This window comes from Alosa sapidissima, chromosome 23, assembly GCF_018492685.1.
Source record: "Alosa sapidissima isolate fAloSap1 chromosome 23, fAloSap1.pri, whole genome shotgun sequence".
Lineage (NCBI taxonomy): Eukaryota > Metazoa > Chordata > Actinopteri > Clupeiformes > Clupeidae > Alosa > Alosa sapidissima.
Genome location: NC_055979.1, coordinates 20,098,916 through 20,108,381, shown reverse-complemented (window position 1 = coordinate 20,108,381; position 9,466 = coordinate 20,098,916). Strand labels below are relative to the sequence as shown.

The 9,466-nt window shown below is 49.0% G+C and overlaps 36 non-coding genes across 36 annotated transcripts; all 36 read right to left on the bottom strand.

Annotated features, from left to right (window-relative positions):
* Nucleotides 1–42: 42 nt before the first annotated feature.
* On the bottom strand, nucleotides 43–114 carry trnaa-ugc. The gene has a single exon. It is a non-coding gene; the product is annotated as a tRNA-Ala (tRNA).
* A 229-nt stretch (nucleotides 115–343) lies between these two features.
* trnaa-cgc lies at nucleotides 344–415 on the bottom strand. Its single transcript has one exon. It is a non-coding gene; the product is annotated as a tRNA-Ala (tRNA).
* A 216-nt stretch (nucleotides 416–631) lies between these two features.
* On the bottom strand, nucleotides 632–703 carry trnaa-ugc. The gene has a single exon. It is a non-coding gene; the product is annotated as a tRNA-Ala (tRNA).
* An 85-nt stretch (nucleotides 704–788) lies between these two features.
* On the bottom strand, nucleotides 789–860 carry trnaa-ugc. The gene has a single exon. It is a non-coding gene; the product is annotated as a tRNA-Ala (tRNA).
* Nucleotides 861–1,088: 228 nt separating this feature from the next.
* trnaa-cgc lies at nucleotides 1,089–1,160 on the bottom strand. Its single transcript has one exon. It is a non-coding gene; the product is annotated as a tRNA-Ala (tRNA).
* A 216-nt stretch (nucleotides 1,161–1,376) lies between these two features.
* trnaa-ugc lies at nucleotides 1,377–1,448 on the bottom strand. Its single transcript has one exon. It is a non-coding gene; the product is annotated as a tRNA-Ala (tRNA).
* A 224-nt stretch (nucleotides 1,449–1,672) lies between these two features.
* Nucleotides 1,673–1,744, bottom strand: trnaa-cgc. The gene has a single exon. It is a non-coding gene; the product is annotated as a tRNA-Ala (tRNA).
* Nucleotides 1,745–1,973: 229 nt separating this feature from the next.
* Nucleotides 1,974–2,045, bottom strand: trnaa-ugc. Its single transcript has one exon. It is a non-coding gene; the product is annotated as a tRNA-Ala (tRNA).
* An 85-nt stretch (nucleotides 2,046–2,130) lies between these two features.
* On the bottom strand, nucleotides 2,131–2,202 carry trnaa-ugc. The gene has a single exon. It is a non-coding gene; the product is annotated as a tRNA-Ala (tRNA).
* A 228-nt stretch (nucleotides 2,203–2,430) lies between these two features.
* On the bottom strand, nucleotides 2,431–2,502 carry trnaa-cgc. Its single transcript has one exon. It is a non-coding gene; the product is annotated as a tRNA-Ala (tRNA).
* Nucleotides 2,503–2,731: 229 nt separating this feature from the next.
* Nucleotides 2,732–2,803, bottom strand: trnaa-ugc. The gene has a single exon. It is a non-coding gene; the product is annotated as a tRNA-Ala (tRNA).
* A 228-nt stretch (nucleotides 2,804–3,031) lies between these two features.
* On the bottom strand, nucleotides 3,032–3,103 carry trnaa-cgc. The gene has a single exon. It is a non-coding gene; the product is annotated as a tRNA-Ala (tRNA).
* Nucleotides 3,104–3,319: 216 nt separating this feature from the next.
* Nucleotides 3,320–3,391, bottom strand: trnaa-ugc. The gene has a single exon. It is a non-coding gene; the product is annotated as a tRNA-Ala (tRNA).
* Nucleotides 3,392–3,476: 85 nt separating this feature from the next.
* trnaa-ugc lies at nucleotides 3,477–3,548 on the bottom strand. Its single transcript has one exon. It is a non-coding gene; the product is annotated as a tRNA-Ala (tRNA).
* A 228-nt stretch (nucleotides 3,549–3,776) lies between these two features.
* trnaa-cgc lies at nucleotides 3,777–3,848 on the bottom strand. The gene has a single exon. It is a non-coding gene; the product is annotated as a tRNA-Ala (tRNA).
* Nucleotides 3,849–4,064: 216 nt separating this feature from the next.
* On the bottom strand, nucleotides 4,065–4,136 carry trnaa-ugc. The gene has a single exon. It is a non-coding gene; the product is annotated as a tRNA-Ala (tRNA).
* A 212-nt stretch (nucleotides 4,137–4,348) lies between these two features.
* Nucleotides 4,349–4,420, bottom strand: trnaa-cgc. The gene has a single exon. It is a non-coding gene; the product is annotated as a tRNA-Ala (tRNA).
* Nucleotides 4,421–4,505: 85 nt separating this feature from the next.
* Nucleotides 4,506–4,577, bottom strand: trnaa-ugc. Its single transcript has one exon. It is a non-coding gene; the product is annotated as a tRNA-Ala (tRNA).
* Nucleotides 4,578–4,805: 228 nt separating this feature from the next.
* Nucleotides 4,806–4,877, bottom strand: trnaa-cgc. The gene has a single exon. It is a non-coding gene; the product is annotated as a tRNA-Ala (tRNA).
* Nucleotides 4,878–5,093: 216 nt separating this feature from the next.
* trnaa-ugc lies at nucleotides 5,094–5,165 on the bottom strand. Its single transcript has one exon. It is a non-coding gene; the product is annotated as a tRNA-Ala (tRNA).
* Nucleotides 5,166–5,377: 212 nt separating this feature from the next.
* trnaa-ugc lies at nucleotides 5,378–5,449 on the bottom strand. The gene has a single exon. It is a non-coding gene; the product is annotated as a tRNA-Ala (tRNA).
* Nucleotides 5,450–5,534: 85 nt separating this feature from the next.
* trnaa-ugc lies at nucleotides 5,535–5,606 on the bottom strand. Its single transcript has one exon. It is a non-coding gene; the product is annotated as a tRNA-Ala (tRNA).
* A 228-nt stretch (nucleotides 5,607–5,834) lies between these two features.
* Nucleotides 5,835–5,906, bottom strand: trnaa-cgc. Its single transcript has one exon. It is a non-coding gene; the product is annotated as a tRNA-Ala (tRNA).
* A 229-nt stretch (nucleotides 5,907–6,135) lies between these two features.
* On the bottom strand, nucleotides 6,136–6,207 carry trnaa-ugc. The gene has a single exon. It is a non-coding gene; the product is annotated as a tRNA-Ala (tRNA).
* Nucleotides 6,208–6,435: 228 nt separating this feature from the next.
* trnaa-cgc lies at nucleotides 6,436–6,507 on the bottom strand. Its single transcript has one exon. It is a non-coding gene; the product is annotated as a tRNA-Ala (tRNA).
* Nucleotides 6,508–6,723: 216 nt separating this feature from the next.
* On the bottom strand, nucleotides 6,724–6,795 carry trnaa-ugc. Its single transcript has one exon. It is a non-coding gene; the product is annotated as a tRNA-Ala (tRNA).
* A 229-nt stretch (nucleotides 6,796–7,024) lies between these two features.
* Nucleotides 7,025–7,096, bottom strand: trnaa-cgc. Its single transcript has one exon. It is a non-coding gene; the product is annotated as a tRNA-Ala (tRNA).
* Nucleotides 7,097–7,325: 229 nt separating this feature from the next.
* trnaa-ugc lies at nucleotides 7,326–7,397 on the bottom strand. The gene has a single exon. It is a non-coding gene; the product is annotated as a tRNA-Ala (tRNA).
* A 228-nt stretch (nucleotides 7,398–7,625) lies between these two features.
* Nucleotides 7,626–7,697, bottom strand: trnaa-cgc. Its single transcript has one exon. It is a non-coding gene; the product is annotated as a tRNA-Ala (tRNA).
* A 216-nt stretch (nucleotides 7,698–7,913) lies between these two features.
* Nucleotides 7,914–7,985, bottom strand: trnaa-ugc. The gene has a single exon. It is a non-coding gene; the product is annotated as a tRNA-Ala (tRNA).
* A 212-nt stretch (nucleotides 7,986–8,197) lies between these two features.
* Nucleotides 8,198–8,269, bottom strand: trnaa-ugc. Its single transcript has one exon. It is a non-coding gene; the product is annotated as a tRNA-Ala (tRNA).
* An 85-nt stretch (nucleotides 8,270–8,354) lies between these two features.
* Nucleotides 8,355–8,426, bottom strand: trnaa-ugc. Its single transcript has one exon. It is a non-coding gene; the product is annotated as a tRNA-Ala (tRNA).
* A 211-nt stretch (nucleotides 8,427–8,637) lies between these two features.
* Nucleotides 8,638–8,709, bottom strand: trnaa-ugc. The gene has a single exon. It is a non-coding gene; the product is annotated as a tRNA-Ala (tRNA).
* Nucleotides 8,710–8,794: 85 nt separating this feature from the next.
* Nucleotides 8,795–8,866, bottom strand: trnaa-ugc. The gene has a single exon. It is a non-coding gene; the product is annotated as a tRNA-Ala (tRNA).
* A 228-nt stretch (nucleotides 8,867–9,094) lies between these two features.
* On the bottom strand, nucleotides 9,095–9,166 carry trnaa-cgc. The gene has a single exon. It is a non-coding gene; the product is annotated as a tRNA-Ala (tRNA).
* A 216-nt stretch (nucleotides 9,167–9,382) lies between these two features.
* On the bottom strand, nucleotides 9,383–9,454 carry trnaa-ugc. Its single transcript has one exon. It is a non-coding gene; the product is annotated as a tRNA-Ala (tRNA).
* Between the last annotated feature and the right edge of the window lie 12 nt (nucleotides 9,455–9,466).

The following is a 9,466-nucleotide window of genomic DNA, read 5'->3' as shown; positions in this document are numbered from 1 at the left end:
AGGCTTGCGACAATCCCTAAAGTCCCTTTAATGCTGCATAAATGGAGATGCCGGGGATTGAACCCGGGACCTCATACATGCAAAGCATGCGCTCTACCACTGAGCTACATCCCCTTCAGTGCTTGTCAAAACCAAAGCACTTCCCAGTCTAGACATTGTGCCACGCAACACCTTTAGGCTTCTATCGTAATTGTGGAAGTCCACGGAGGAGCCAACAAAATACAAGCTTTTTCCTCTGCCGGTGCTAAACTCCACTCCACAGGCTGTTTCATTTGTATAACGCTGTACAAACTCTGGACCACGGCTTGTGACGGTACCCAGACCTACTTTAGGGATGTATAAGTGGAGATGCCGGGGATTGAACCCGGGACCTCATACATGCGAAGCATGCGCTCTACCACTGAGCTACATCCCCTTCATCCACTTTCAAAAGACGACACTTACAATTCGGGACGTTGTGCCACGCTAGCACTTGAGGGATTTGTTCATAATTGCGGAGATCCACAGAGGAATCAACCGGGCCAAAGTCAACAACAACTACAAGTCTGATCCTCTGTCACTGCTCCTTTCCTCTCCACAAACTTTCTCGAGGCTTGCGACAATCCCTAAAGTCCCTTTAATGCTGCATAAATGGAGATGCCGGGGATTGAACCCGGGACCTCATACATGCAAAGCATGCGCTCTACCACTGAGCTACATCCCCTTCAGTGCTTGTCAAAACCAAAGCACTTCCCAGTCTAGACATTGTGCCACCTCATTGTGCCAGACCTCATTTAGGGATGCATAAGTGGAGATGCCGGGGATTGAACCCGGGGCCTCATACATGCAAAGCATGCGCTCTACCACTGAGCTACATCCCCTTCATTTGTTGACGAAAGATAGCATTTCTCGGCCCAGACGTTTTGCAACGCAACATCTTTAGGATTCTATCGTAATTGTGGAAGTCCACAGAGGAGCCAACAAAATACAAGCCTTGTCCTCTGCCGGTGCTAAACTCCACTCCACAGGCTGTTTCATTTGTGTAACTCTGTACAAACTCTGGACCACGGCTTGTGACGGTTCCCAGACCTACTTTAGGGATGTATAAGTGGTGATGCCGGGGATTGAACCCGGGACCTCATACATGCGAAGCATGCGCTCTACCACTGAGCTACATCCCCTTCATCCACTTTCAAAAGACGACACTTACAATTCGAGACGTTGTGCCACGCTAGCACTTGAGGGATTTGTTCATAATTGCGGAGGTCCACAGAGGGATCAACCGGGCCAAAGTCAACAACAACTACAAGTCTGATCCTCTGTCACTGCTCCTTTCCTCTCCACAAACTTTCTCGAGGCTTGCGACAATCCCTAAAGTCCCTTTAATGCTGCATAAATGGAGATGCCGGGGATTGAACCCGGGACCTCATACATGCAAAGCATGCGCTCTACCACTGAGCTACATCCCCTTCAGTGCTTGTCAAAACCAAAGCACTTCCCAGTCTAGACATTGTGCCACGCAACACCTTTAGGCTTCTATCGTAATTGTGGAAGTCCACGGAGGAGCCAACAAAAGCTTTTTCCTCTGCCGGTGCTAAACTCCACTCCACAGGCTGTTTCATTTGTGTAACGCTGTACAAACTCTGGACCACGGCTTGTGACGGTACCCAGACCTACTTTAGGGATGTATAAGTGGAGATGCCGGGGATTGAACCCGGGACCTCATACATGCGAAGCATGCGCTCTACCACTGAGCTACATCCCCTTCAGTACTTGTTAACACCAAAGCACTTCCCAGCCTAGACATTGTGCCATGCAACACCTTTAGGCTTCTGTCGTAATTGTGTAAGTCCACAGAGGAGCCAACAAAATACAAGCCTTGTCCTCTGATGGTGCTAATCTCCTTTCCACAGGCTGTTTCATTTGTACAATTCCGTACAAACTCTGAAACACGGCTTGTGACTGTACCCAGACATCATTTAGGGATGCATAAGTGGAGATGCCGGGGATTGAACCCGGGACCTCATACATGCAAAGCATGCGCTCTACCACTGAGCTACATCCCCTTCAGTGCTTGTCAAAACCAAAGCACTTCCCAGTCTAGACATTGTGCCACCTCATTGTGCCAGACCTCATTTAGGGATGCATAAGTGGAGATGCCGGGGATTGAACCTGGGGCCTCATACATGCAAAGCATGCGCTCTACCACTGAGCTACATCCCCTTCATTTGTTGACGAAAGATAGCATTTCTCGGCCCAGACGTTTTGCAACGCAACATCTTTAGGATTCTATCGTAATTGTGTAAGTCCACAGAGGAGCCAACAAAATACAAGCCTTGTCCTCTGCCGGTGCTAAACTCCACTCCACAGGCTGTTTCATTTGTGTAACTCTGTACAAACTCTGGACCACGGCTTGTGACGGTACCCAGACCTACTTTAGGGATGTATAAGTGGAGATGCCGGGGATTGAACCCGGGACCTCATACATGCGAAGCATGCTCTCTACCACTGAGCTACATCCCCTTCAGTACTTGTTAACACCAAAGCACTTCCCAGCCTAGACATTGTGCCATGCAACACCTTTAGGCTTCTGTCGTAATTGTGTAAGTCCACAGAGGAGCCAACAAAATACAAGCCTTGTCCTCTGATGGTGCTAATCTCCTTTCCACAGGCTGTTTCATTTGTACAATTCCGTACAAACTCTGAAACACGGCTTGTGACTGTACCCAGACATCATTTAGGGATGCATAAGTGGAGATGCCGGGGATTGAACCCGGGACCTCATACATGCAAAGCTTGCGCTCTACCACTGAGCTACATCCCCTTCATTTGTTGACGAAAGATAGCACTTCTCGGCCCAGACGTTTTGCAACGCAACATCTTTAGGATTCTATCGTAATTGTGGAAGTCCACAGAGGAGCCAACAAAATACAAGCCTTGTCCTCTGCCGGTGCTAAACTCCACTCCACAGGCTGTTTCATTTGTGTAACTCTGTACAAACTCTGGACCACGGCTTGTGACGGTACCCAGACCTACTTTAGGGATGTATAAGTGGAGATGCCGGGGATTGAACCCGGGACCTCATACATGCGAAGCATGCGCTCTACCACTGAGCTACATCCCCTTCATCCACTTTCAAAAGACGACACTTACAATTCGGGACGTTGTGCCACGCTAGCACTTGAGGGATTTGTTCATAATTGCGGAGATCCACAGAGGAATCAACCGGGCCAAAGTCAACAACAACTACAAGTCTGATCCTCTGTCACTGCTCCTTTCCTCTCCACAAACTTTCTCGAGGCTTGCGACAATCCCTAAAGTCCCTTTAATGCTGCATAAATGGAGATGCCGGGGATTGAACCCGGGACCTCATACATGCAAAGCATGCGCTCTACCACTGAGCTACATCCCCTTCAGTGCTTGTCAAAACCAAAGCACTTCCCAGTCTAGACATTGTGCCACCTCATTGTGCCAGACCTCATTTAGGGATGCATAAGTGGAGATGCCGGGGATTGAACCCGGGGCCTCATACATGCAAAGCATGCGCTCTACCACTGAGCTACATCCCCTTCATTTGTTGACGAAAGATAGCATTTCTCGGCCCAGACGTTTTGCAACGCAACATCTTTAGGATTCTATCGTAATTGTGTAAGTCCACAGAGGAGCCAACAAAATACAAGCCTTGTCCTCTGCCGGTGCTAAACTCCACTCCACAGGCTGTTTCATTTGTGTAACTCTGTACAAACTCTGGACCACGGCTTGTGACGGTACCCAGACCTACTTTAGGGATGTATAAGTGGAGATGCCGGGGATTGAACCCGGGACCTCATACATGCGAAGCATGCGCTCTACCACTGAGCTACATCCCCTTCATCCACTTTCAAAAGACGACACTTACAATTCGAGACGTTGTGCCACGCTAGCACTTGAGGGATTTGTTCATAATTGCGGAGGTCCACAGAGGGATCAACCGGGCCAAAGTCAACAACAACTACAAGTCTGATCCTCTGTCACTGCTCCTTTCCTCTCCACAAACTTTCTCGAGGCTTGCGACAATCCCTAAAGTCCCTTTAATGCTGCATAAATGGAGATGCCGGGGATTGAACCCGGGACCTCATACATGCAAAGCATGCGCTCTACCACTGAGCTACATCCCCTTCAGTGCTTGTCAAAACCAAAGCACTTCCCAGTCTAGACATTGTGCCACGCAACACCTTTAGGCTTCTATCGTAATTGTGGAAGTCCACGGAGGAGCCAACAGAATACAAGCTTTTTCCTCTGCCGGTGCTAAACTCCACTCCACAGGCTGTTTCATTTGTGTAACTCTGTACCACGGCTTGTGACGGTACCTACTTTAGGGATGTATAAGTGGAGATGCCGGGGATTGAACCCGGGACCTCATACATGCGAAGCATGCGCTCTACCACTGAGCTACATCCCCTTCAGTGCTTGTCAAAACCAAAGCACTTCCCAGTCTAGACATTGTGCCACATCATTGTGCCAGACCTCATTTAGGGATGCATAAGTGGAGATGCCGGGGATTGAACCCGGGGCCTCATACATGCAAAGCATGCGCTCTACCACTGAGCTACATCCCCTTCTTTTGTTGACGAAAGATAGCATTTCTCGGCCCAGACGTTTTGCAACGCAACATCTTTAGGATTCTATCGTAATTGTGGAAGTCCACAGAGGAGCCAACAAAATACAAGCCTTGTCCTCTGCCGGTGCTAAACTCCACTCCACAGGCTGTTTCATTTGTGTAACTCTGTACAAACTCTGGACCACGGCTTGTGACGGTACCCTGACCTACTTTAGGGATGTATAAGTGGAGATGCCGGGGATTGAACCCGGGACCTCATACATGCGAAGCATGCGCTCTACCACTGAGCTACATCCCCTTCATCCACTTTCAAAAGACGACACTTACAATTCGAGACGTTGTGCCACGCTAGCACTTGAGGGATTTGTTCATAATTGCGGAGGTCCACAGAGGGATCAACCGGGCCAAAGTCAACAACAACTACAAGTCTGATCCTCTGTCACTGCTCCTTTCCTCTCCACAAACTTTCTCGAGGCTTGCGACAATCCCTAAAGTCCCTTTAATGCTGCATAAATGGAGATGCCGGGGATTGAACCCGGGACCTCATACATGCAAAGCATGCGCTCTACCACTGAGCTACATCCCCTTCAGTGCTTGTCAAAACCAAAGCACTTCCCAGTCTAGACATTGTGCCACGCAACACCTTTAGGCTTCTATAGTAATTGTGGAAGTCCACGGAGGAGCCAACAAAATACAAGCTTTTTCCTCTGACGGTGCTAAAATCCACTCCACAGGCTGTTTCATTTGTGTAACTCTGTACCACGGCTTGTGACGGTACCTACTTTAGGGATGTATGAGTGGAGATGCCGGGGATTGAACCCGGGACCTCATACATGCAAAGCATGCGCTCTACCACTGAGCTACATCCCCTTCAGTGCTTGTCAAAACCAAAGCACTTCCCAGTCTAGACATTGTGCCACCTCATTGTGCCAGACCTCATTTAGGGATGCATAAGTGGAGATGCCGGGGATTGAACCCGGGGCCTCATACATGCAAAGCATGCGCTCTACCACTGAGCTACATCCCCTTCTTTTGTTGACGAAAGATAGCATTTCTCGGCCCAGACGTTTTGCAACGCAACATCTTTAGGATTCTATCGTAATTGTGGAAGTCCACAGAGGAGCCAACAAAATACAAGCCTTGTCCTCTGCCGGTGCTAAACTCCAGTCCACAGGCTGTTTCATTTGTGTAACTCTGTACAAACTCTGGACCACGGCTTGTGACGGTACCCAGACCTACTTTAGGGATGTATAAGTGGAGATGCCGGGGATTGAACCCGGGACCTCATACATGCGAAGCATGCGCTCTACCACTGAGCTAGATCCCCTTCAGTACTTGTTAACACCAAAGCACTTCCCAGCCTAGACATTGTGCCATGCAACACCTTTAGGCTTCTGTCGTAATTGTGTAAGTCCACAGAGGAGCCAACAAAATACAAGCCTTGTCCTCTGATGGTGCTAATCTCCTTTCCACAGGCTGTTTCATTTGTACAATTCCGTACAAACTCTGAAACACAGCTTGTGACTGTACCCAGACATCATTTAGGGATGTATAAGTGGAGATGCCGGGGATTGAACCCGGGACCTCATACATGCAAAGCATACGCTCTACCACTGAGCTACATCCCCTTCATTTGTTGGCGTAAGATAGCACTTCTCGGCCCAGACGTTTTGCAACGCAACATCTTTAGGATTCTATCGTAATTGTGGAAGTCCACAGAGGAGCCAACAAAATACAAGCCTTGTCCTCTGCCGGTGCTAAACTCCACTCCACAGGCTGTTTCATTTGTGTAACTCTGTACAAACTCTGGACCACGGCTTGTGACGGTACCCAGACCTACTTTAGGGATGTATAAGTGGAGATGCCGGGGATTGAACCCGGGACCTCATACATGCGAAGCATGCGCTCTACCACTGAGCTACATCCCCTTCATCCACTTTCAAAAGACGACACTTACAATTCGAGACGTTGTGCCACGCTAGCACTTGAGGGATTTGTTCATAATTGCGGAGGTCCACAGAGGAATCAACCGGGCCAAAGTCAACAACAACTACAAGCCTGATCCTCTGTCACTGCTCCTTTCCTCTCCACAAACTTTCTCGAGGCTTGCGACAATCCCTAAAGTCCCTTTAATGCTGCATAAATGGAGATGCCGGGGATTGAACCCGGGACCTCATACATGCAAAGCATGCGCTCTACCACTGAGCTACATCCCCTTCAGTGCTTGTCAAAACCAAAGCACTTCCCAGTCTAGACATTGTGCCACGCAACACCTTTAGGCTTCTATCGTAATTGTGGAAGTCCACGGAGGAGCCAACAGAATACAAGCTTTTTCCTCTGCCGGTGCTAAACTCCACTCCACAGGCTGTTTCATTTGTGTAACGCTGTACAAACTCTGGACCACGGCTTGTGACGGTACCCAGACCTACTTTAGGGATGTATAAGTGGAGATGCCGGGGATTGAACCCGGGACCTCATACATGCGAAGCATGCGCTCTACCACTGAGCTACATCCCCTTCAGTACTTGTTAACACCAAAGCACTTCCCAGCCTAGACATTGTGCCATGCAACACCTTTAGGCTTCTGTCGTAATTGTGTAAGTCCACAGAGGAGCCAACAAAATACAAGCCTTGTCCTCTGATGGTGCTAATCTCCTTTCCACAGGCTGTTTCATTTGTACAATTCCGTACAAACTCTGAAACACGGCTTGTGACTGTACCCAGACATCATTTAGGGATGCATAAGTGGAGATGCCGGGGATTGAACCCGGGACCTCATACATGCAAAGCATGCGCTCTACCACTGAGCTACATCCCCTTCATTTGTTGACGAAAGATAGCACTTCTCGGCCCAGACGTTTTGCAACGCAACATCTTTAGGATTCTATCGTAATTGTGGAAGTCCACAGAGGAGCCAACAAAATACAAGCCTTGTCCTCTGCCGGTGCTAAACTCCACTCCACAGGCTGTTTCATTTGTGTAACTCTGTACAAACTCTGGACCACGGCTTGTGACGGTACCCAGACCTACTTTAGGGATGTATAAGTGGAGATGCCGGGGATTGAACCCGGGACCTCATACATGCGAAGCATGCGCTCTACCACTGAGCTACATCCCCTTCATCCACTTTCAAAAGACGACACTTACAATTCGAGACGTTGTGCCACGCTAGCACTTGAGAGATTTGTTCATAATTGCGGAGGTCCACAGAGGGATCAACCGGGCCAAAGTCAACAACAACTACAAGTCTGATCCTCTGTCACTGCTCCTTTCCTCTCCACAAACTTTCTCGAGGCTTGCGACAATCCCTAAAGTCCCTTTAATGCTGCATAAATGGAGATGCCGGGGATTGAACCCGGGACCTCATACATGCAAAGCATGCGCTCTACCACTGAGCTACATCCCCTTCAGTGCTTGTCAAAACCAAAGCACTTCCCAGTCTAGACATTGTGCCACGCAACACCTTTAGGCTTCTATAGTAATTGTGGAAGTCCACGGAGGAGCCAACAAAATACAAGCTTTTTCCTCTGCCGGTGCTAAACTCCACTCCACAGGCTGTTTCATTTGTGTAACTCTGTACCACGGCTTGTGACGGTACCTACTTTAGGGATGTATAAGTGGAGATGCCGGGGATTGAACCCGGGACCTCATACATGCAAAGCATGCGCTCTACCACTGAGCTACATCCCCTTCAGTGCTTGTCAAAACCAAAGCACTTCCCAGTCTAGACATTGTGCCACCTCATTGTGCCAGACCTCATTTAGGGATGCATAAGTGGAGATGCCGGGGATTGAACCCGGGGCCTCATACATGCAAAGCATGCGCTCTACCACTGAGCTACATCCCCTTCTTTTGTTGACGAAAGATAGCATTTCTCGGCCCAGACGTTTTGCAACGCAACATCTTTAGGATTCTATCGTAATTGTGGAAGTCCACAGAGGAGCCAACAAAATACAAGCCTTGTCCTCTGCCGGTGCTAAACTCCACTCCACAGGCTGTTTCATTTGTGTAACTCTGTACCACGGCTTGTGACGGTACCTACTTTAGGGATGTATAAGTGGAGATGCCGGGGATTGAACCCGGGACCTCATACATGCAAAGCATGCGCTCTACCACTGAGCTACATCCCCTTCAGTGCTTGTCAAAACCAAAGCACTTCCCAGTCTAGACATTGTGCCACCTCATTGTGCCAGACCTCATTTAGGGATGCATAAGTGGAGATGCCGGGGATTGAACCCGGGGCCTCATACATGCAAAGCATGCGCTCTACCACTGAGCTACATCCCCTTCTTTTGTTGACGAAAGATAGCATTTTTCGGCCCAGACGTTTTGCAACGCAACATCTTTAGGATTCTATCGTAATTGTGGAAGTCCACAGAGGAGCCAACAAAATACAAGCCTTGTCCTCTGCCGGTGCTAAACTCCACTCCACAGGCTGTTTCATTTGAGTAACTCTGTACAAACTCTGGACCACGGCTTGTGACGGTACCCAGACCTACTTTAGGGATGTATAAGTGGAGATGCCGGGGATTGAACCCGGGACCTCATACATGCGAAGCATGCGCTCTACCACTGAGCTACATCCCCTTCATCCACTTTCAAAAGACGACACTTACAATTCGAGACGTTGTGCCACGCTAGCACTTGAGGGATTTGTTCATAATTGCGGAGGTCCACAGAGGGATCAACCGGGCCAAAGTCAACAACAACTACAAGCCTGATCCTCTGTCACTGCTCCTTTCCTCTCCACAAACTTTCTCGAGGCTTGCGACAATCCCTAAAGTCCCTTTAATGCTGCATAAATGGAGATGCCGGGGATTGAACCCGGGACCTCATACATGCAAAGCATGCGCTCTACCACTGAGCTACATCCCCTTCAGTGCTTGT